General features: G+C 45.9%; 1 protein-coding gene across 1 annotated transcript in view; it reads left to right on the top strand.

Moving 5' to 3' along the window:
• The first annotated feature begins 378 nt into the window (after nt 1-378).
• LOC139006820 (maestro heat-like repeat-containing protein family member 1) overlaps nt 379-25,389 on the top strand; it is a 229,751-nt gene continuing 204,740 nt past the window's right edge. Inside the window, exons 1-5 of the mRNA XM_070409531.1 lie at nt 379-543; nt 1,619-1,699; nt 3,003-3,159; nt 4,010-4,193; nt 4,469-4,616. The gene's annotated coding sequence lies outside the window, so the exon portion shown is untranslated. The remainder of the gene's footprint in view (nt 544-1,618; nt 1,700-3,002; nt 3,160-4,009; nt 4,194-4,468; nt 4,617-25,389) is intronic.

The following is a 25,389-nucleotide window of genomic DNA, read 5'->3' as shown; positions in this document are numbered from 1 at the left end:
TGGCAAGAGGGAGGATCAGAATACTGGTTTCTCAATTCTCTGCTAGCCTTTTTGCCAGCAGTGCTTGGTAAATATGAGCCCATTTCTTCAAGCCAATCATCTGTGGAGGTTAGAACATCTGCGCCAATACGGGGAGGATCACACATCCTGCACCGGGCAGGACTGCAAGGGAGGTCGCAGGTTGGCATTAAGCCCAAAGGCTGTGTGTGGTTAGAAAGGCTGGCCCAGGGTCCATCTCCTGCAGCTTTCCTACGGCCAGGAAACAGTCCCGCCCTGAGCCAGCCGCGCAAGCCCAGTGGTGCAAAAAGAGACCACGCCCACGTCCCCAAGTGAGCACGCGCAGTGGCGCGGGGCGTGGCTCCGCCGCACGCTCCTCTGGGGACTGGGTGTAGCCGCGCTTTTAAGCTCCGCGACCTTATCTCTCATACCTCAGCCGCCTGGCCTGAAGCGAAGCTGTCTTGCCCGGGAAGAGAGTGGTCACGGTGTCGCGTGGTAACAAAGCTTAGGACAGGAGAACCTACATGAGAAAGGACGTCCTCCGGTGTAAGTGCTAACCAGTGGCTGTTTGCGGAGGGGCGGGGGGCGTCGGGAGCGGGAAAAACCTTCGCGGCATGGAGGGGCGGAGCTAACGTGTGATTGATAGGCGAGAAACCTGTGCAAGGGCGAATGGGAGGTGAGTGAGGGCCGGATCTGCAGTTGAACTGGAGTGGTGCTTTGGAGTAATAATAACTAACACGCACCAGGGACTTAAGTAACCCATCTGTGCTAACCGCTTTTTATAAGTTACTTATTTAGTGGTCACTGCAGCCTTATGGATATGCAGTTTTATCTGTCTCTCCTTTACGCGCGGGGAAACTGAGGGTTAGGGCTATTAAGGGCTATTAACTTAGGCAAGAATACAGCTGGGGTCCCAAATTTAGAAGCCTGACCTCAGAGCCCATACTGTTAATGGCTCTGCCCTTCAGAAAAGCAAGGTGGAGTGGGGTCCAGTCAAGAGGGTTCGGTTGAATGGAATTGACCAGATTGTTGGAGGATGTGCAATGAAAAGTGGAAAAAACACCAAGTAGCAGGTTTTTCCTACAGGATGTGAGAGCTCTGAGGATGGAGGTGGGAGGCCGGGCCATGTCCCCTGCTGTGGGAGCATTGCAGCCTCGCTGGTGCTGTGCCTGGATTAACTGTAGGTGCAGAAAAGGTTTTCTTTTGTGGCTGTGTTGTCTCCCAGGTGTGTGAAGTTAAAGCATTTTAGGGGCTTAAAATTGGGATTGTGCTTTTAAATTGTTTCTGTCTTCTCTGGCTGCCATAACAAAACGCCATACATTGGGTGGCTTAAACAACAGAGTATTTTGTTTGTTTGTTTTTGTTGTATTTTAATTCTCACCTGAGGATATTTCCCCATTGATTTCTAGAGAGAGTGGAAAGGAAGTAGGGGGAGGGGGGGAGAGAAACATCGTGGGAGAGAAACATAGATTGGTTGCCTCCCGCCTGTACCAGGACTGGGGAACTTGCACCCCAGGTACCCTTGACCAGGACCCTTGGATCTGCAAGCTGATGCTCTAACCACTGGGCGCACTGGCCAGGGCCAGAGTTCTTTTCTTTTTTCTTTTTTTTTTCCTTTCAGTTCTAGAAATTGGGAAGTCGAAGATTAAGGTTCCAGCCTAGTCTGTTCCCTGTCCAGGACCCTTTTCCTGTCTTGCAGAAGGTCGGTCCCTTTCTTACTAGTACTTGTCCTCACATGGCTGGTAAGGAGAGAGCTCTCTGTTACTCCTAGAGGGCCACCTATCTTAACATGGATTAGGACCCACTGTTATACCTTAATTTAATCTTAATTACCCTTTTCATTTTCTGTTAATTGCCTCCTAAAAGCCCTCCCTCCAAATAAAATAGAGTGTCATGTTGGGGCTTAGGGCTTTAACACATGAATTTGAGGGAGGGTGGGACACAGTTCAGTCTGTAGCAATAGTTTATACCCAAGTAAATAACAAGTGATACTTGAAGACTGAAGAAAATGAACACTTTCAAAACTTACACTTTCTTTTTTTTTTTTTTTAAATATATTTTATTGATTTTTTACAGAGAGGAAGAGAGAGTTAGAAACATCGACCAGCTGCCTCCTGCACATCTCCTACTGGGGGTGTGCCCGCAACCAACGTACATGCCCTTGACCGGAATCGAACCTGGGACCTTTCAGTCCACAGGCTGACGCTCTATCCACTGAGCCAAACCGGTTTTGGCAAAACTTACACTTTCACATAATGTCTTATTACCTCATTTAATGAGCATGAGGTTTGTGCCTTAGCACTGGTGGGGAATTCTAGGGAGAACTTGTGTGGAAGGTCATGGTTGTCCTTCAGGCAGCCAATCTGAAGAGGTCAGAAAAAGCTACACCAAGCATTCTTAAAGCACAGATAGTGTATCTACTATTTGTGGATTTGTAGATTCTTCTTTAACTTCTGACTTAGCTTGTGCTGTTTCTGGAATAATGAGATCCATAATTACCATCCACGGGGAGTGAAATAATAATTACTTTTTCTTTTCTTTTAATCCTCCCCCGAGGATATTTTTCCATTGATTTTTAGAGAAAGTGGAAGAGAGAGGGAAAGACAGAGAAATATCGATGTCAGAGAAACATGGATGGGTTGCCTCCTGCACATGCCCCAACCAGGGCCTGGGCCGGGGAAGAGCCTGCAACTGAGGTATGTGTCCTTGACTGGAATCAAACCTGGGACCCTTTGGTCCATACGCTGGCGCTCTATCCACTGAGCCAAACCAGCTAGGGCAATAATTACTTGTTTTCTGAATTGTTTCCTGTTGTTATTCCTAAGTTTGGTAAACAAGTCTATTTTCACCTTACCCTGGTGAGAGAAGAATGAGGAAATACAAAGCTTAGGAGCTTGAAGGTCTGTCAGATGTGCGTTCAAATCTTGGATTCAGGCAATTGCTATGTGACTATCGGCATGTCACTTAACCTTTTGTTTTAAAAACAAATTTTTTATTGATTTCAGAGAGGAAGGGAAAGGGAGAGAAAATCATTGATCGCTGCCTTCTGCACACCTCCTACTGTGGATGAACCTGCAACCCAGACATGTGCCCTGATCGTGATTTGAATCGTGACTCCTAGTGTCATAGATCAATACCCAACCACTGAGCCACACCAAGTGGGCAAGTCATTTAATCTTTCTGTCAGTTTCTTCATCTATAAAATAGAGCTAGTAATAATACTGACCACATGGTTGTTGTGAGGTTATATGAAAACAGTTTGTAACGACTAAAGAACTGGCCTTGCACTAGATATTTAAGTTATGGGACATTCTCCACTGACACCTCTGAAGAGGTTTCTGTAACAGAAACCTCCACCTACAGCCCCCATGTGAAGCTTGCTGTATATCCATCAAATTTTTATTGAATCCCTGCTACTTGTCAGAACACCTGGCATGCTGAGTGCTAGGGGCAGGGAAGAACAAGACAGACAAAGCTCTTTCTTTTATGCAGCTTATACTGTAGTGGGGAGGACTCAATGAATTGAGTTGAGTGCTAAGAACTATGAAGAAACTAAATGCAGGGTAATGACAGGAAAGAGTGACTTTCTGTAGAGCGGCCTGCGTGTGTGCATGCACACGTATTTGGAGGGAGGGTGATTGACCACTGTAGGGGGGCCAACTGAAGGGAGAGACTTCCCTGAGGAGCTGAGCTGTCCTTGAGGATTCCTCATTCCCTGGGCAGGGACAGAAAGTGCAGAGCTGATACGATCAGGCTGGATGCCTTAGATGTCTGTAGGCTGACCAGTGATCTGTTTTAAAAGGGCAGGAGCCAGACAGAAGGCTCTGATTCTTGAGGCCAAAACTTTTTTTGGAAGCAGCTCTGGTTTGTACGGAAATGGAAGGCAGGATGAACGAAGCAGCAAACTAAAGGTGTATGTAAAATAAGGTTATGTACATTAACCTGTGCCATGTCAGAAAAACTATAATTGTACTTGTAATTCTCTGCCTGTGTGTCATGATTCTATTGACAGGTCTCCCATCAGGATAAAGCAGCATTTGTCATGCACATACCGCCCTGTGCAGAAGTGAGGGAAGACTGCTGCAGAAGTGAATACAGGCAACATCTTTGATCCCAGGGCACAAGTCTTTGAGAGGAAATCTCCAAGCCTCTCGAGGAGGCATTAGAAGGCTATCCAGGCAGCAAAAGTACCTCAGGTGAAATGCAGGGAGTTTCTGTATAAGGGCTTTTGCATTCTGCATTCTTCTAGAGCCCTTTGTGATAAATGTCACTGGGTGGACTGCATGATTTGGTGTGGCTTCATGGGGATATGCACATGATGGAGAGAACATGATCTCTTCTTGCCAAATAATGTAGAGCCTAAGGAGAAAATCCGTAATCAGTATTGAGACTGCTCTTAAGAACTGTTCTAGATTTCAAGCCGGTTCTTCCTGGCTCATCAGAGAACTACCAGATATTTTTCTCCCCTTAGGATCATGGCTGATAAAAACCAGGAGATCGGTGGCATCCATTTCCCTTTTCCTTTCACACCCTATTCCATCCAGATAGACTTCATGACAGTGCTGTACCAGTTGTTGGAGGATGGCAAGATTGGGATATTTGAGAGTCCAATTGGCACTGTAAGTATGAACAGCTGCCCCAAGAGGGCTCTTGGGAGACCTTGATTACAACTAGTCAGAGGTTTATTTGCCTCTGCAGAGATTTTCATGGTTTGGAGTTGGGCAAAGTAGTTTTCTCAGTTTACCTTTCTGAGTAATGCTCACTTCCCTGTATTAAATTGTTAAACACAACCCCGGGTTCTAAGGAAAATTAGGCTACAGGCAAAGGAGAATTTGAATGGCAGTGGTTCTCCTTTAGGGAGCAACATAGAAATTTATTGCCCTGCCAGGTTGGGCTCAGTTGGTTGAGCATTGTGCCATGTACCAGGAGGTTACTGGTTTGATTCCCGGTCAAGGCACATGCCTGGTTTGTGGGTTGAACCCCAGTAGGGGCATGCAGAAGATAGCTGATCAATGTTTCTTTCTCATCAGTGTTTCTCTCTCTCCCTCTCCATTCCTCTCTCTAAAATAAATGAAAACATTTTTTTAAAAAAAGTCAAATTTATCAAATTTGGCGCGATGGGCTGGTGCTTTTAATTCTTTTGTCTTTCTTAAAAAATGTACTTTTCTCATAGCACATTTTGAAATTATAACCTATGTTCTCTTGTTTCTTGGTTTGTGCATTTTAGTGATTGGTACCTTCCTCTTGTGATGGATAACATGTAGCTTTCTTACTATTCCTTTTCCCTGCCACTCCTGATGTAATTAGCTGTTTTTAGTCTCTGCTAAGGCATTATACTATGATTGTTTTTTCATGGGATAATGTTATTTTTCTAGAGTTAATAATTGCTTTTTAAAAGCTTGTTTAGTTTTTAATATGCTTATGCTAATTCCACACACATCATCCAGTAGTCTCTCAATATGATACAGATTTTCACATTGTCCAAAACTACAGTTGGCCCTTGTCTGTGGGTCCTGCACCCATGGGTTCAACCAACTCCAGATCAAAAATATTGGGGGGAAAAGCTACCTTGTTGCTGACATGTACTATGTAGTTAGAGCTATGACAGTTGCTGAACATGTAGAGACTTTTTTCTTATTATTATTCCCTAAACAATATAGTATAGCAATTATTTATATAACATTTACATTATATTATCATAAGTAATCTAGACATGATTTAAAGTATATGGGAGGATGTGCATAGGTTACGTGCAAATACTAAGTCATTTATCTACACTAATAAAAGAGAAAGATGCTAATTGACCGTACCTTCACTATACCCACCAGCCAGAGTTACTATGCAGATTAACCCAACAAAGATGGCAGTTAAATTTGCATACCCAGGTGCGGCGGGCAGTGTCAGACGCTGCCAGTCGGTCCGGGCCCCAGAATGGGACCCGGGGAGACAGGCCAGGCAGCGCCAGAAGCCACCCAAGGGGTTCGGGCCCCAGATCGAGGATGGGGGTGATGGGCAGGCAGCGCCAGACGCCGCCCGGGGGGTTCTGGGCCCCTGATTGGGGACGTGGGGGAGGTGGGGCGGGCAGCACCAGACACCACCCCTGTGGTCCGGGCCCCAGATTGGGACCTGGGGAGATGGGTGGGAAGCGCCAAAAGCCACCCACAGGGTCCGGGTCCCAGACCGGGGAAAAGGGAGGTTGGGCGGGCAGCGCCAGATGCCAACCCGGAGGCAGGGCGGGTAGCGCCATACACCGCCTGCGGGGTTCAGGTCCCAGATCGGGGATGGGCGAGACGGGGCAGGCAGCGCCAGACGCCACCACGGGGTCCAGTAGAGCGAGAAAACTGGTGGCTTGGAGGACATGGCTCCCTCTGTCATCCAGCTTCCTCATCACAGCTGTGAAAATTGAGAGCAGGGAGGAAGATGTCCCACCCCTGAATAATTAGCCAGAATCAGCCATTGGTCACACAGCTCTCAGCGCCCTGACAGCCAGGACTCTCATTCACCTGCGTCTCAGACCGTGACAGTAGAGAGGTGGGACTATGTCCAAAGAAGAACTGTTGATACAAGGTAGCTCTGCAGCCGAAAGATGCCTGTGTTATCGATAGAAAATGTCTGAAGAGCAACGTGCGTCGGATCTTGAAAGAAGGCGGCGCCTGCGACAGAATATACCTGAAGACCAGCTACTGGAAAAAGTCACTGTGAAGCTGAAAAACACCGATGTCATCGGCAGAAAATGTCTGAAGACCCACGTGCCTTTCAGGTTGAAAGAAGGCGGTGGCGATGACAGTCTAGAGAACAGTCATCAACAAGTACTACCAATACTGGTAGGAACTGCCTTCTCAGCAAACATGGAGTACATGAGGATGCAATTCTCGAACACAGTTGTGGTGGAATGACTGTTCAATGTGAATTTTGCCTATCCCTAAATTTCTCTGTTGAAAAACCATGCGATGGGAAATTTCCTCGATGTTGTAGCAAAGGGAAAGTCTGTCCAAATGATATACATTTTCCAGATTACCCGGCATATTTAAAAAGATTAATGACAAACGAGGATTCTGACCATAAAAATTTCATGAAAAATATTCGATCCATAAATAGTTCTTTTGCGTTTGCTTCCATGGGTGCAAATATTGCATTGCTATTAGGGTATGGGCCATACTATTTTAGAATACACAGACAAGTTTATCACCGTACTGGAACTTTACATCCTTTGGATGGTGTTTTTCGGAAGTTTGCTCAACTCTATATTTTGGATACAGCTGAAGCTACAAGTAAAAGATTAACAATGCCAGAAAATCAGGGCTGCTTAGAAAGACTCATGATCAACATCAACAACCTCATGCATGAAACAAATGAATTAACAAAATCTTACAAGATGCTACATGAGGTAGAAGAGGAAGCTCAATCTGAAGCAGCGGCAAAAGGTATTGCTCCCACAGCAGTAACAATGGCAATTAAATACGATCGTAACAGTGACCCAGGTAGATATAATTCTCCTCGTGTAACCGAGGTTGCTGTCATATTCAGAAACAAAGATGGAGAACCTCCTTTTGAAAGGGACTTGCTCATTCATTGTAAACCAGATCCCAATAATCCAAGTGCCACTAAAATGAAACAAATCAGTATCCTGTTTCCTACATTAGATGCAACGACATATTCCATTCTTTTTCCTCATGGTGAAAAAGGCTGGGGAACAAATATTGCATTAATACTTAGAGACAGCAGTGTAATCAACAGTAATACTAGGCGAAATGTAAGGACACGAGTCAAACAAATGCAGTATTATGATTTCATATCTGTGAGGGACACGTTCAATCCTATTTTAAATGCAGGAAAATTAACTCAACAGTTTATTGTGGATTCATATTCAAAAATGGAGGCCAATCGGATAAATTTCATCAAAGCAAACCAATCTAAGTTGAGAGTTGAAAAATATAGTGGTTTGATGGATTATTTCAAACCTAGATCTGAAAATGACCATGTGCCAATTGGTAAAATGATAATACTTCCATCATCTTTTGAGGGTAGTCCCAGAAATATGCAGCAGCGATATCAGGATGCTATGGCAATTGTAACGAAGTATGGCAAGCCCAATTTATTTACAACCATGACATGCAGCCCCAAATGGGCAGATATCACAAACAATTTACAATGCTGGCAAAAAGTTGAAAACAGACCTGACTTGGTAGCCAGAGTTTTTAATATTAAGCTGAGTGCTCTTTTAAATGATATATGTAAATTCCATTTATTTGGCAAAGTAATAGCTAAGATTCATGTCATTGAATTTCAGAAATTTGGACTGCCTCATGCTCACATATTATTGATATTAGTTGGTGAGTCCAAATACATTCAGAAGATGACATTGACCATATAGTTAAGGCAGAAATTCCAGATGTGGACCAGTTTCCTCGACTTTTTCAAATTGTAAAATCCAATATGGTACATGGAGCACGTGGAATACAAAATCCAAGTAGTCCATGTATGGAATATGGAAAATGTTCAAAGGGATATCCAAAAGAATTTCAAAATGTGACCATTGGAAATATTGATGGATATCCCAAATACAAATGAAGATCTGGTTGTACCATTTCTGTTGGAAATAAAATTGTCGATGATACTTGGATTGCCCCTTATAACCCGTATTTGTGCCTCAAATATAACTGTCATATAAATGTTGAAGTGTGTGCATCAATTAGAAGTGCCAAATATCTATTTAAATACATCTATAAAGGGCATGCTTGTGCAAATATTCAAATTTCTGAAAAAAATATGATCAATCATGACGAAGTACAGGATTTCATTGATTCCAGGTATGTGAGCTCTCCTGAGGCTGTTTGTAGACTTTTTGGAATTCAAATGCATGACCAATCTCATGCAATCACAAGATTAGCTATTCATTTGCCAAATGATCAGAATTTGTATTTTCATGCCGATGATTTTGCTGATGTTTTGGATAGGGCTGAAAGGCATAAGTCGACTTTGATGGCTTGGTTCTTATTGAATAGAGAAGACTCTGAAGCACATAATTATGATTTTGGGAGATTCCACAGCATTATGTGTTTAATAATTCTTTGTGGACAAAACACCGAAATGGTGGGAATAAAGTATTAGGTAGACTGTTCACTGTGAGCTTTAGAGAACCAGAACGATAATACCTTAGACTTTTGCTTCTGCATGTAAAAGTTGCGATAAGTTTTGAGGATCTGCGAACTGTAGGAGGTTTAACTTATGATACATTTCATGAAGCTGCTAAACACCGAGGATTATTACTTGACAACAGTATCTGGAAAGATACGACTGACGATGCAATCACCCTTAATATGCCCAAACAACTACGGCAACTTTTTGCATGCATATGTGTGTTTGGATGTCCTCCTGCTCAGACAAATTATAGGATGAGAATAAATCTCATTTTATTGAATATTTCTGTTGGAAATTACACTGAAGAGAAGGTGCCTGTGTGAACTGTGAAATGCATGCCCTTAACGAAATTAAGGAGGTATTCACATTGCATGGAATGAAATGTTCACATTTCAAACTTTCGGACTATCCTTTATTAATGAATGCAAATACATGTGATGAATTGTATGAGCAACAACAGGCAGAGGTTTTGATAAATTTTCTGAATGATGAGCAGTTGGCAGCCTCTCAGACTATAACTTCAGCCATCAAAGGGCAAACTGTACACGCCAAATGCTTTTTCTTGGATGGTCCAGGTGGTAGTGGAAAAACATATCTGTATAAGGTTTTAACACATTATATTAGAGGTTGTGGTGGTACTCTTTTGCCCACAGCATCTACAGGAATTGCTGCAAATTTACTTCTTGGTGGAAGAACCTTTCATTCCACATAGAAATTACCCATTCCATTAAATGAAACTTCAATTTCTAGACTTGATATAAAGAATGAAGCTGCTAAAATCATTAAAAGGTCCCAACTTCTTACTATTGATGAATTCACCATGGCATCCAGTCATGCTATAATCGCCATAGACAGATTACTAAGAGAAATTATGAATTTGAATGTTGCATTTGGTTGGGAAATTCTCCTTCTCGGAGGGGATTTTCGACAATATCTCAGTACTGTACCACATGCTATGGGATCGGCCATAGTACACTCAAGTTTAAAGTACTGTGATGATTGGGGATGTTTTAGAAAGTTGTCTCTTAAAACAAATATGAGATCAGAGGATTCTGCTTATAGTGAATGGTTAGTAAAACTTGGAGATGGCAAACTTGATAGCAGTTTTCATTTAGGAATGGATATTATTGAAATCCCCCATGAAATGATTTGTAATGGATCTATTATTGAAGCCACCTTTGGAAATAGTATATCTATAGATAATATTAAAAATATATCTAAACATGCAATTCTTTGTCCAAAAAATGAGCATGTTCAAAAATTAAATGAAGAAATTTTGGATATACTTGATGGAGAGTTTCACACATATTTGAGTGATGATTCTGTTGACTCAACAGATGATACTGAAAATGAAAATTTTCACATTAAATTTCTTAATAGTATTACTCCTTCAGGAATGCCCGGTCTTAAATTAAAATTGGAAGTGGGTGCAATCATCATGCTATTGAGAAATCGTAATAGTAAATGGGGTCTTTGTAATGGTACCAGATTTATTATCAAAAGATTACAACCTAACATTATCGAAGCTGAAGTATTAACAGGATCTGCAGAGGGAGAGGTTGTTCTGATTCCAAGAATTGATTTGTCCCCATCTGACAGTGGCCTCCCATTTAAATTAATTCAACGACAGTTTCTCATGATGCCAGCATATGCAATGACTATTAATAAATCACAAGGACAAACTCTAGACAGAGTAGGAATATTCCTACCTGAACCCATTTTCGCACATGGGCAGTTAGATGTTGCTTACTCTCAAGTTTGAAGAGCGTGTGACGTTAAACTTAAAGTTGTAAATACTTTATCCCAGGGGAAATTAGTCAAGCACTCTGAAAGTGTTTTCACTCTTAATGTGGTATACGGGGAGATATTAGAATAAGTTTAATCACTTTATCAGTCATTATTTGCATCAACATTGTTTTTATATCATGAATTTGTTGTTATTATTTATTAATAAAATTATGTATTATTTTCATATACAATGTACTCATTTCCCTTTGTCTCTCACACTTTTATTATAGACAAAGGGCAAATAACAATATTAAAATATTTCCTCTAATTAATTCCTTTTCAATGTGTATGAATTTCATGCACCGGGCCACAATTCTAATCTAATAAAGGAGAAACATGCAAATTGACCGAACCTCCGCTACGCCGCAAGCCACGCCCACCAGCCAATCAGAGCAATTACATGCAAATTAACCCAACCAAGATGGCAGCTGGCAGCCACGGAGCTGGAGCAAGCAGGAGACTCGGTTGCCACGCAATGGAGGAAGCCAAGCTTCCCGCCTGCCCTGGTCGGTTGTGGCCTCTGCTCATGGCAACAAAGTTTCAATTATAGAAGATAAATAAAACCCAGATACCTGCTTCCAGCTCCTAGGAGCTATACTGGGAGCTTGGGTAGTTGGGGGCCGTGGCCAGCCTACAAACAGCAATAAGCCCCTCAACCAGACTGGCCATGCACCCCAGCAGGACCACCCCCCCAACCCGGAAGGGTGTGTGTCCAGCCTGAAAATGGCCCTCAGCCCCTCACCCAGGCTGTCCAGGCACCCCAGCAGGGACCCCCACGCTGAAGGGGCTGTGGCCAGCCTGTAAACAGCCATCAGCCCCTCACCCAGGCTGGCCAGGCACCCCAGCAGAACCCCCACCCTGATCTGGGACACCCTTCAGGGCAAACCAGCCGGCCCTCACCCATGCACCGGGCCTCTATCCTATATAATAAAAGGGTAACATGCATATTGACCCTAACAGCAGAATGACTGGGAATGACTGGTCACTGTGACACACACTGACTACCAGGGGCAGACGCTCAATGCAGGAGCTGTCCCCTTGTGTTCATTGTGCTCCCTCAGGGGGAGCTTTCCTCAGTCACAAGTCAGGCTGATTGCTGCCCATACAGTGGTGGTGGTGGGAGCCTCTCTCGCCTCCTCAGCAGCGCTAAGGATATCCGGCTGCAGCTTAGGCCTGCTCCCCGCTGGCAAGTGGACATCCCCCAAGGGCTCCTGGACTGCCAGAGTGATGTCTGACTTTCGAACGTGCACGAATTTCATGCACCGGGCCACTATTCTAATCTAATAAAGGAGAAACATGCAAATTGACCGAACCTCCGCTACGCCGCAAGCCACGCCCACCAGCCAATCAGAGCGATCCCATGCAAATTAACCCAACCAAGATAGCGGCTGGCAGCCACAGAGCTGGAGCAAGCAGGAGACTCAGTTGCCTTGGCAATGGAGGGATAGGGCCTAAGCCAGCAGGTGGTCATCCCCCAAGAGGTCCCAGACTGCGAGAGGGCACAGGCCAGGCTAAGGGACCCCTCCCCGAGTGCACAAATTTTTGTGCACTGGGCCTCTAGTCTTACCTAATAATAGACAAACATGTAAATTGACCATACCTTCACTATGCTAACCAGCCAATCAGGAGAGTATGCAAATTAAGTAAACAAATATGGCGGTTAATTTGCATATGTAGGCTCCATGCGGTGGAGCGAAGCTTGATGGCCTGAGGCTGGCGGAGCAGTGAGGCCTCACGGCCCCAGGGTCCGGTGGAGCAGCAAGGCCTCTCGGCCTCGGGGCCAGTGGAGCAGCGAGGCCTCATGGCTCTGGGGCCGGCAGAGCAGAGAGGCCTGACATTTCCGGGGCTGGCAGAGCAGCGAGGCCTCATGGCTCTGGGGCCGGCAGAGTAGAGAGGCCTGATGTGTCCAGGGCCGGCGGAGCAGTGAGGCCTTACAGTTACGGGGCCAGAAAAGCAGCAAAGCCTGATGTTTCCAGGGCCGGCAGAGCAGTGAGGCCTCATGGCCCCGGGGCCGGCGGAGCAGTGAGGCCTGACGTTTCCAGGGCTGGCTCTGGCAGGAGCCCGGCTAGAGCGAAGGCCTGGGTCCCGGGTGCTGGAGGCAAACCGGTGCCAGCAACCATGGGAAAGGAAGGCCTCTTGCACGAATCTCTTCATGTAGCAGTCCTCTAGTTTAATCTAATAATAAACAAATATGGTAATTGACCGTACCTTTGCTACGTTTCCCATTGGTTAATCAGGATGATATGCAAATTAACTGCCAACAAAGAGGGCGGTTAACCGCCAACAAAGATGGCTGTTAATTTCCATACGTAGGCGCAATGCCGGGAGGCGAAAGGTGAAGGACGGAAGAAGCCACCTGCCGCTGATGGTGATCAGATACCCAGGCGACGGGCAAGAGCTGGGTTGGCTATGGGAACGCACTGACCACAAAGGGGCAGCTCCTGCGTTGATCATCTGTCCCCTGGTGTTCAGTGTGTTTCATAGCGAATGGTCATTCCAGTGGTTATGGCATTCGGGTCGCTTACGCTTTTATACGTATACTAGTAGCCCGGTGAACAAAAATTTGTGCACTCGGGGGGGGTTCCCTCAGTTATTAAACATTTATCGGCACAACACTGACCACATTGGTGGTGGTGGTGGTCTTGTCAGAATGTGTTCTATTATGGAGATGAAAATCTATTTAAACAGATTTGATGTAGATATTTTCAAAGATGGAAGAATTGTCTCTGTCAACTATTTTAGTTGATTCATATCTTCAGTAATTGTCATCATTGCAAAGTTTTCAGTCCCCATATGGATTACTGCATATAATAGGTCATGCATCCTTGAAGCCTGCCATGTTCCTCACCACCCCCTGGTGGTCAGCATACATCATAGCGAGTGGTCTAACTCCCGGTCGAGTGGACAATTTGCATATTATGCTTTTATTATATAGGACTAGAGGCCCGGTGCACAAAAATTTGTGCACTGGTGGCGGCGGGGGGTATCCCTCAGCCCCACTTGTGCCCTCTCACAGTCAGGGACCCCTCGGGAGATAATGACCTGCTGGCTTAGGCCCACTCCCAGGTGGCAGAGGGCAGGCCCAGTCCCTAGGTGCCTGTCCCGCAGCCCCTGGTCGGGCTCAGAGCAGGGCCGATTGGGGAGTTGGGTCGCACCCCCTGTCATGCACAGAGCAGGGCGGATCAGGAGGTTGCGATGCCACCCTCAGTCACGCTCAGGGTAGGGCCGATTGGGGGGTTGGGGCCCCGCCCCCTGTGACACTCTAGGCAGGGTCAATGGGGAGGTTGCAGCGTCACCCCCTGTCATGCACAGAGCAGGGCGGATCAGGGGGTTGTGGCGCCACCCTTGTTACATACAGAGCTGGCCGATCAGGGGGTTGGGGCGCTGCCTCCTGTCACGCACAGAGCAGGGCCCATCAGGGGGGTTGGGGCTCCGTACCCTGTCACACACAGAGCAGGGCAGATCAGGGGGTTGGGAAGCTCCCCCCTGTCACCCACAGAGCAGGGCCAATCAAGGGGTTGTGATGCCACCTCAGTCATGCTCAGGGTAGGGCCGATTGGGGGGTTGGGGCGCCGCCCCCTGTCACACTCAAGGCAGGGTCGATGGGGAGGTTGCGGTGCCACCCCCTGTCGTGAACAGAGCAGGGAGGATCAGGGCGTTGGGGCGCCGCCCCCTGTCACCCACAGAGCAGGGCCGATCAGGGGGTTGGAGCACTCCCCCCTGTCACACTCAGGGCAGGGCCGATGGGGAGGTTGTCGCTCCACCCCGTCACACACAGAGCAGGGCTGATCAGGGGGTTGGGGAGCTCCCCCCTATCAGACAGAGCAGGGCCGATCAGGGGATTGGGGCGCCTTCCACTGTCACACACAGAGCCGCAGGGGGTTTGGGTGCTGCCCCCTGTCACGCTGCTCCAGGGGCCAGGAGGCCTCATGGCTCCGCTGATCCCAGTGCTGGAAGGCCTCGCGGCTCCACTTGACACAGGGGCAGTGAGGCCTTGCTGCTCCGCTGATCCCGGTGCTAGGAGGCCTTGCTGCTCCGCTGATCCTGGTGCTGGGAGGCCTCACGGGTCCGCTGATCCCGTGACAGGAGGCCCCGATCCCGGGTTTGGGAGGCCGTGTGGCTCTGCTAATCCCAGGCCGGCAGGCCTCGCGGCTCTACTGATTCCAGTGCTGGGAGGCTGTGCTGATCCTGGTGCCGGGAAGCCTCGCTGCTCCGCTGATCCCGGTGCTGGGAGGTCTTACTGCTCCGCTGATCCTGGTGCTGGGAGGCATATTACCCTTTTACTATATAGGATAGAGGCCTGGTGCAGGGGTGGGGGCCGGCTGGTTTGCCCTGAAGGGTGTCCCGTATCAGGGTGGGGGTCCCGCTTGGGTGCCTGGCCACCCTGGGTGAGGGGATGATGGCTGTTTTCAGCTGGTCACACCCCCTTCAGGGTGGGGGTCCCCACTGGGGTGCCTGGCCAGTCTGGGTGAGGGGCTGAGGGCCGTTTTCAGGCTGGCGGGTGACTGAAGCTCCCAACCTCTCCTTTTTTCATTTTTTTTTAATTCTGGGATTTATTTACCTTCTATGGCTGTCAGTGGAGCTGAGAGCCGGCTTTAGCTCTGAGGCTCGGCTCCAGCTCTGAGATCTCGGCTGCTGAAAGCAGGTTTCTGGGCTTTGTTTACCTTCTGTATTTGAAACGTTGTGACTCCAGCTCCGAGCCCAGCTGACTGAAGGAGGTTTCTGGGGTTTTGTTTAGCTTCTATATTTGCAACAATGTTTCTTAGAGAGCAAGCTCAGAGCTGGGCAGCGGCAGGCGGGGAACCTTGGCTTCCTCCGTCATTGGAGCAAGCAAGCGTCCTGTTCACGTCAGCTGCCTGGCTGCCGGCCGCCATCTTGGCTGGCAGTTAATTTGAATATCTCACTGATTTGCCAATGGGAAGGGTATCAAAGTTACGGTTAATTACCATGTTTCTCTATTATTAGATAGGATATCTTCAAATACTCTAGTATTCCAAATTTCCAATGGTCTGTCATGTTTTGTATAATGTATTTTTTTGAACCACGACCCAAATGAAGTCCTACTCTATGATTTTTAAATTTGTTTCCTTGCATTTTTAAAGCAATTGTTCTAATTTATTTTTAACTTAAAACACTTTTAAAACTATGGTTTTATTGATTTTAGAGAGAGGTAGAGGGAAAGAGAGATATAGAAACATCAATGATGAGAGAGAATAATTGATCAGCTGCCTCCTGCATGCCTCACACTGGGACCAAACCCACAACCCAGGCATGTGCCCTGACTGGGAATTGAACTTCGACCACTTGGTGCATGGGTTGATGCTCATCACTGACCCATACCACCTGGGCTTCTTGGATTTTTTTGAACTTTGGTTTGTACTTTGATCTGTTGTTTTTCTTCCCTTACAATTTATCTATTAAAGAAACGAGGTCATTTTTCCATATTTTGGATTTTGCTAATTATGTCTTCATGAAGTTGTCCAACATGTTTCTCTGTTCTCCGTATTTACTGTAAATTAGTAGTTTGATCCAAAGGCTTGATCAGCCTGGCCAGTGTGGCTCACTGATTGTCAACCCATGAACCAGGAGGTCACAGTTTGATTCTTGGTCAGGGCACATGCAGGGGTTGTGGGCTCCTTCCTCAGTGGGGGGGTGCAGGTGGCAGTCGATCGATGATTTTTTCTCATCATTGATGTTTCTGTCCCTCTCTTTCTCACCCTTCCTCTCTCTGAAGTCAATGAAAACATATTAAAAATATTTTTAAACATTAATAAAGGCTTGATCAAATTCACGTTAAATATGGAGAGACAACAAATATTTTGCTAAGTTCTTCTATCAGGAGGTAAACAATGTCTGATTGTCTATTTTTTTCGGTGATCTTAGCTGTTGATCCATTATGGATTGAAAAATGGTGGTATTCTTATATTATTTCTTCTTCATTGATTAGCTGGTATCTACACTAATAAAAGAGAAACATGGTAATTAGCGTACGACCGCTACCCTTTTCATTGGCTAATCAGTGAGTATATGCAAATTAACACTTGGAGTGCGGGTGAATTTCCCGCCAAAATATAAGATGGCTCTGTCTTTTGGTTTTGTTCCATCCACCAAAAGGGTGGATTACAAACAAATATTTGGTAATACGCAGTTACAATCGGCCCGAGTTTACACGTTTCCCGCACTCCACCGCAAATCTATATGAACCGAGTTAAAGACGGCTCCCGCGGAGTATGCGCAATTCACGCGAGCCGACTTAACTCGTTTCCCGCACTCCAAGTGTTAACTGACAACCAAGATGGCAGCCGGCAGCCATGCACTGAAGCGAACAGGGAGGCTTGCTTGCTCCAGTGACTGGCGGACTCCAACGTTCCCCGCCTGCCGTTCCCCGCCTGCCGTTGCCGGCCTCTGACCTGGCAGTTTGAAACATTGTAACAAATATAGAAGCTAAACAAAACCCCAGAAACTAGCTTTCAGCCGCCGGGATCTCAGAGCTGGAGTTATACATTTTTTCGATTATAGAACGCAAACAAACCAGATACCTACTTTCAACAGTGGAAGCCTCAGAGCAAGAGCCAGAGCTAAAGCTGGCCCAGAAAAAAAAGAAAAAAAGGAGCGGTTGGGAGCTTCAGTCAATCGCCAGCCTGAAAGCAGCCCTCAGCCAGACTGGCCAGGCACCCAGTGGGGACCCCCACCCTGAAGGGGGTGTGACCAGCTGCAAACAGCTATCACCACCTCACCCAGATGGGCCAGGCACCCCAGTGGGGACCCCCACCCTGAGGGGTGTGTGACCAGATGCAAACAGCCATCATCCCCTCATCCAGGCTGGCCAGGCACCCCAGTGGGGACCCCCACCCTGATCCAGGACACCCTTCAGGGCAAACCAGCCGGCCCCAGGCCTCTATTCTATATAGTAAAAGGGTAATATGCCTCCCAGCACCGGGATCAGAGGAGCCGCGAGGCCTCCTGGCACCGGATCAGTGTGTCGGGGCAGTGCCCAAACCCCCTGATCGCCTTGCGACTCTGTGTGTGATGGGGTGCGGCGACCCAATCCCCCCCCCCCCACAGGCCCTACTCTGTGTGTGATAGGGTAGAGCCGTAACCTCCCCATCGGCCCTGCCCTGAGTGTGACAGTGGCGGCGCCCCAACCCCCTGATCCGCCCTGCTCTGTGTGTGACAGGGGCAGTGCCCTAACTCCCCTATCGGCCCTACTCTGTGAGTGACAGGGGGGAGCTCCTCAACCCCCTGATCGGCCCTGCTCTGTGCGTGACAGGGGCAGTGCCCTAACTCCCCTATCGGCCCTACTCTGTGAGTGACAGGGGGGAGCTCCTCAACCCCCTGATCGGCCCTGCTCTGTGCGTGACAGGGGGGAGCTCCCCAATCCCCTGATGGGCCCTGCTCTGTGCATGACAGGGGGGAGCTCCCCAACCCCCTGATGGGCCCTGCTCTGTGCATGACAGGGCGTAGCGCCCAACCCCCTGATTGGCCCTGCTCTGTGCGTGACAGGGTATGGAGCCCCAACCCCCCTGATGGGCCCTGCTCTGTGCATGACAGGGGGCAGCGCCCCAACCCCCTGATTGGCCCTGCTCTTTGTGTGACGGGGGTGGCGCCACAACCTCCCCATTGACCCTGCCTTGAGTGTGACGGGTCGGTGCCCCAACCCCCCAATCGGCCCTACCCTGAGCGTGACTGAGGGTGGCATCGCAACCTCTCAATCCGCCCTTCTCTGTGCATGACGGGGCGGCGCCCCTACTCCCCAATCAGCCCTGCTCTGAGGCCGACCAGGGGCTGCACCTACGGATTGGGCCTGCCCTCTGCCACCCAGGAGCAGGCCTGAGCCAGCAGGTCATTATCTCCCGAGGGGTCCCAGACTGCGAGAGGGCACAGGCCGGGCTGAGGGACCCCATCCCTTTCCCCCCCAAGTGCACACATTTTTGTGCACCGGGCCTCTAGTACTTCTATAAAGAGATACTGTCCCTTATAAACTGTTTTGTTACCCAGTGGTCAGATATATATATATGTGTGTATATATATATATATATATATATATATATAAAGTCTGGATATAGCTTGATTTATTCTTTTTATTTACAATTTTAAAATAATTGGTTGTTTCATACCTTTCAATTGCAACCAACTTTATTTTTTCTTAAGCATCATTATGAACTTAGAGATTTAAGCATTTTGTTTTGTTTTGTTTATTGTTAATTCTTACTTGAGGATATTTTTCCATTGTTTTTTAGGGAGAGTGGAAAAGAGAGGGAAAGCCAGAGAGAAACATGGATGTGAAAGAAACACATTGATTGGTTGCCTCCTGCACCAACCCTGACCAGGGCCTGGGCCAGGGAGGAGACTGCAACCAAGGTTCGTACCCTTAACCGGAACCGAACCCAGGACCCTTTGGTCTGTAGGCCGAGACTCTATTCACTGAGTCAGACCATCTAGGGTGAGATTTAAACGTATTTGATGTATTTCAATTGATTGCAGTTATTTTCCTTATTGTGCAAAATGTATCATTTTTGGCCAGGAGTCCTTTCAAATTTGCTCTTGAGACTTGTTGACATCACCCTGATAATCTTTGCTCCCTAGAGTGGCAATATGTTCCAGGCTCATCTCACATATCTTTGGCTCTAGGCCTGGAATCAATAATTTCTCCAAGTCCTGGTTTCTTTTAGTGGGAAGTAGGATTTGGAGGCCACAATCTTGATGCTAGGGGTAGATATGACCATTTTTAAAACACTTAAAAAGTTAACAGGTTTATTGAGGTATAATTTACATATCAAAACGTATACACTAAAAACTATAAAACATTGCTGAAAGAAATTAAAGAAGACCTAAACTAACGGTTCTCAACTTGTGGGTCGTGACCCCTCTGGAGGTTGAACGACCCTTTCACAGGGTTCGCCTAAGACCATCAGAAAAAAATATATAATTACATAATTGTTTTTGTGATTAATCACTATGCTTTAATTATGTTCAATTTGTAACAATGAAAATACATCCTGCATATCTGATATTTACATTACGATTCATAACAGTAGCAAAATTACAGTTATGAAGTAGCAACAAAAACAATTTTATGGATGGGGGTCACTACAACATGAGGAACTATATTAAAGGGTTGCGGCATTCCCATAGGAAGGTTGAGAACCACTGACCTAAAGAAAGGAGAATGCATCACATATTCATGGATCAGAAGACTAAAATTATTAAAATGGCAATACTCCTCAATTGTTCTAGAGATTCAACACAATCCCTGCTGCTTTATCTTTTTTTTTTTTTTTTTTTTTTTTTGGCAAAAATTGGCAAGCTGATCCTAAAATTCATATGGAAATGCAAAGGACCCAGAATAGCCAAAACAATCCTGGAAACGAATAAGGTTGGAGGACTTACACTTTCTGATTTCAAAACTGACTACTAAGATAATCAATACAGTGTAGTACTGGTATAAAGATAGACATATAGGTCAATGGAATATAATTGAGAGTCCAGAAATAAACCCTTATATTTAGAGCCCTGGTCGGGTATCTCAGTTTGTTAGAGCATTGCCCTAATATGCCACAGGTTGTGGCTTCAGTTCCCCATCAGGACACATACAAGAATCAATCAGTGAATGCATAAATAAATGGAACAACAAATTGATATTTCTGTCCTCAAATAAATAAATTTAAAGAATTTGAACCGTATATTTATAGTCAATTGATTTTTTATAGAAGTGCCAAGAATTGTACTAAATATTCATAGAAGCGCCAACCACAAGAGCCAAACTGTGGCAACAATCAAACACCCATCAACTGATGAAAGAATAACCTAAGTGTAGTATGTCTATATAATGAAATACTATTCAACCGTGAAAAGGAAGTACTAATACATACTACAATAATGATGGACCTTGAAAATGTATGTTCCATGAAAGAAGCCAGACACAAAGAACACATATTGCAAACTTTCATTTATATGAAATGTACAGAATAGTATATGTACTACTTGTGTGTGAATACTGCACCATGTGGATATGTTACCATGTTGATGTATATCCTTCCAGTTTTTTCCTCCATTTCTGAATGATGATTGTCTTGTAGTTTAGTTGTAATTTTGATGTGGTCGTGGGAGGATGCGAGTACTGTGTTTCCTGTGCTGCCATCTTGACCATAAGCCCCTCTAACCTCTTTTATTTATCTATCTATTTATTTATTTATTTTGTTAATCCTCACCCAAGGATATTATTTTCCCATTTATTTTTGAAAAATTAAATATATACATATTTTTAAATACGAACCCCGGACATGTGCCTTTTACCGGAATCAAACCTGAGACCCTTCAGTCCACAGGCCAACCCTCTATCCACTGAGCCAAACCAGCTGGGCTAAATAAATATATTTTTATTGATTTCAGAGAGGCAGGGAGAGGGAGAGAGAGATAGAAACAGAAATGTTGAGAGAGAATCATTGATTGGCTGCCTCCTGCATACCACCTACAACCCGGGCAAGTGCCCTGACCCAGAATCAAACCTGAGACCCTTAGGTCCAAAGGCCCATGCTCTATCCAAAGAGCCAAAATGGCTAGGTCTTCATTGATTTTTAGATAGCGTGGAAGGAAGGGGCGGAGGGGGCGAGACTAAGAAACATTGATATGAGAGAGATACATAGACCAGTCGCCTCCTGCTCAGGTCCCGACCCAGGTTGGTGAGGCCTGCAACCCAGATACATGCCCTTGACCGGTAATCAAACCGGGACATTTCTGGTCCATGGGCCAATGCTCTAACCATTGAGAAAAAATGGCCCCTTTTTTGCTTTTTTTAAAAAAATAAATCTTTATTGTTGAGATTATTATAGATGTTCCTCATTTTTCCCCTCATTGCTCCCCTCCACCTGGTTCTCACCACACCCCATGCCCTTGCCCCCCACCACTGTACTCATCCAAAGGTGTACTATTTGTGTCCAATCTCTGCCCGCACCCCTCACACCCCTTTTCCCCCAAGAATTGTCAGTCCACTCCTTTTCTATGCCCCTGCTTCTATTATATTCACCAGTTTATTCTGTTCATCAGATTTTTTTTATTGACTTAATTTTTAGATTTCCTTGTTGATAGATATGTATTTGTTGTCTCTTTGTTGTTCATAATTTTTATCTTTAACTTTTTCTTCTTCTTCCTCTTATTAAAGAATACCCTTCAGCCCTACCCGGCTTGGCTCAGTGGATAGAGCGTCAGCCTGCCGACTGAAGGGTCCCAGGTTTGATTCCTGCCAAGGGAACATGCCTGGGTTGTGGGCTTGATCCCTAGTAGGGGGTATGTAGGAGGCAGCTGATCAATGATTCTCTCTCATCATTGGTGTTTCTATCTCTCTCTCCCTTCCTCTTCGAAATCAATAAAGAAATATAAAAAAAGAAAAAACAATTCAGCTAAGTAAATTTGAAAATCAAATTGGCTTAAAAAAACAAAAAGAATACCCTTCAACATTTCATATAATCCTGGTTTTGTGGTTATGAAGTCCTTTAGCTTTTTCTTGTCTGTGAAGCTCTTTATCTGATCTTCAATTCTACATGATAGCTTTGCTGGGTAGACCAGTCTTGGTTGTAGGTTCTTGCTATTCATCACTTTCAATATTTCTTGCCACTCCCTTCTGGCCTGCATGGTTTCTGTTGAGAAATCAGCTGACAGTTGTAGGGGTACTCCCTTGCAGGTAACTAACTGTTTTTCTCTTGCTGCTTTTAAGATTCTCTCTTTGTCTTTTGCCCTTGGCATTTTAATTATGATGTGTCTTGTTGTGGTCCTTTTTGGATTCCTCTTATTTGGGCTTCTTTTCACTTCCTGGACTTGTAAGTCTATTTCTTTCATCAGGTAGGGGAAGTTTTCTGTCATTATTTTTTCAAATAGGTTTTCACTATCTTGCTCTCTCTCTTCTTCTGGCATCCCCATAATTCGGATGTTGGTATGTTTGAAGTTGTCCCAGAGGCTCCTTACACTATCTTCTTATTTTTGGATTCTTTTTTCTTTTCGGGATGGGTGTTTTTTCTTCCTCGTATTTCAAATCTGTGACTTGATTCTTGGGATCCTCTAGTCTGCTATTGGATCTCTGTATATTATTCTTTATTTCACTCAGTGTATGCTTAATTTCTGACTGGTCCTTTTCCATTTTTTTGGCATTCTCATTAAGATCCTTGAAGGTCTCACTAAGTTCCTCGGAGGTTTGTCGAAGATTCTTGAGTAATCTTATAACTGTGGTTTTGAACTCTATATCCAGTAGTTTGCTTTCCTCCATTTCTTTCATTTGTGACATGTTTCTTTGTCTCTGCATTTTGGCTGCTTCCCTGTGTTGAGAGAGTGGCTTTGTGTGGTATGTGTCCTATTGGGCCCAGTGGCTCAGCCTCCCCAATCACCGGAGGTGGACACTGTTGGTGCATCCCTTTGTGGGCTGGCTGCACAGTCTTGTTGTAGTTAAGCCTTGATTGCTGTTGGTATCCCTGGGAGGAAATGACCTCCAGGCCAATTTACTGCAAGGACCTGCTGTGTATATAGTGGAAGAACTGCTGTGCTGGAGACACCCTTATGGGGCAGGACTTGCTTCAGTGGGGCTTTGGTGCTCACTGAGTCTGCCTCTTGAGTGTGTCACTTGTGGGTCTGAGGAGTTGAAATCTGGTATCAGACCACTGGGTACACTAGCTCCTGGATCTCCAATGAGGTGCAAAATTAGCTGCTGCATGAGTCCACCCAGCAGGAGCTACAGCGAGATGTGCAGATTTCTCCTCTTTGGGGTTTGGAAGTTTTGGAGCTCTCTGATCCAGCTGCAGTTTGTTAGGTTAGGCTGCAAAAGGACAGGCGATTCATTTGTGCCTCTGTGCACAGCTTGAGTGGGGTTGTAAATTGGGTGGGGCGGGGTCACAGAGAATCACCAGGGAGGAGCAAACAACGATGGCTGTCCATCAGCCGTCTCAGCATCTCTGCGAGTCCGTGTCCCCGAGTCCCGTGCCCCCACAGTAACAATGATCACTGCGAGCAGCTCTGCGACTCCGTGTCCCCGAGTCCCGTGCCCCCACAGTAACAATGATCACTGCGAGCAGCTCTGCTAGAAAGCCACCCTCGATTTCTGACCAACTGCCAGAGAGTTAAGTTTCTCCCCATAGGATTCTGGGTCCCCAGAGTATCGCTGGAAACGAGTTCAGTGCAGTCGGAAGCTTGTATCTCCCTTCCGAATGAAAAAAACTGCGCACCGTGTTGGAGTCTGTTTTGCGTGCCTCTGTACCTCTGCTCTTGGTGCCTCCACACCTCCTAACCAGTCTAAATGTGCTTTTTTCTTTCCTTCTAGTTGTAGAACTTCCACTCAGCCAGCTTTCCCGTGGTTCTGGATGATAGCCGTTTTGTCTTTTAGTTATAGTTTTAATGTGGTTGTGGAGGGTGGCACATACAGGTATATACCTTATGCTGCCATCTTGGTTCTCCCTGGTTTTGCTTTATAAATTTTTTATTCAATTTATTGTAGTGATATTGGTTAATAATATATAGGTTTCAAATGTAACCTCTTTTTAAAAAATATTTTTTTATTGATTTATGAGAGAGAGGAAGGGGAGGAGGGAGGCAAAAGGGAGGCAGGGTGGGAGAGAGGGAGGGAGGGAGAAAGAGAAACATGAATATGAGAGAGAAACACCAATCAGCTGCCTCCTGCACGCCCACCCCGCCTGGGGATCGAGCCCGTAACCTGACCATGTGCCCTGACTGGGAATCAAACCAGTAACCTTAAGTGCCTGGGACAACACTCAAGCAAATGAGCCACATCAGCCAGGGCATGAAACCTCTTTTTTAAAACTTAATGTAGTATGAACATTTTCTTATGTCATTAGAAAGTATTCAATAATTATTTTAATGAATTGCATCATGTATTTGAACTGTAATGTACCTATATACTGTGAAATGCCAAGTATTTTGAAGTTTACATATTGATAAACTAGAGGTCCGGCACACAAAATTTGTTCACGTGTACGGTCCCTAGGCCTGGCCTATGGTCAAGACCATCTTCCCAGGTGCCCACAGCCAGCCCCGCCCCCCACCGCCACACACCCCCGGTTCCCATTTTGCCATCAGGTGATCAGTGCCTGATGGCTGGGGGAAGGGACTGAGAGGTAGGCTGTTCCCGCTGGCTCTTTATCCCCGCACGTGCTGCAGGTGGCCATCGGGCGATGGGAGCCTGCTGGCCGGGGAAAGGGACCAAGAGGTGGTCAGTGCACCTCATAGTGACTGGTCCAGTGGTTATTCTGGTCATTCTGCCCTTACAGTCAATTTGCATATTACCCTTTTATTATATAGGACAATGTCATCGTGAACATATATTTGTATATATCCTTGTGCATAATTTTGATTCAAAATAAGATAAAAAATAGTTCATTTACTCATTTTTTCTCTCAACAGATATTTATGGAGTAACTGCTTTGTGCCATTTCTCTCAGGAGTGAACTCTGGGGGGGGGGCTTT

This window comes from Myotis yumanensis, unplaced genomic scaffold, assembly GCF_028538775.1.
Source record: "Myotis yumanensis isolate MYYU_CA2020_CCGP unplaced genomic scaffold, mMyoYum1.0.hap1 SCAF_3, whole genome shotgun sequence".
Lineage (NCBI taxonomy): Eukaryota > Metazoa > Chordata > Mammalia > Chiroptera > Vespertilionidae > Myotis > Myotis yumanensis.
Note: the sequence above shows the minus strand (reverse complement) of the source record. Positions and strands in the feature narration are given on the sequence as shown.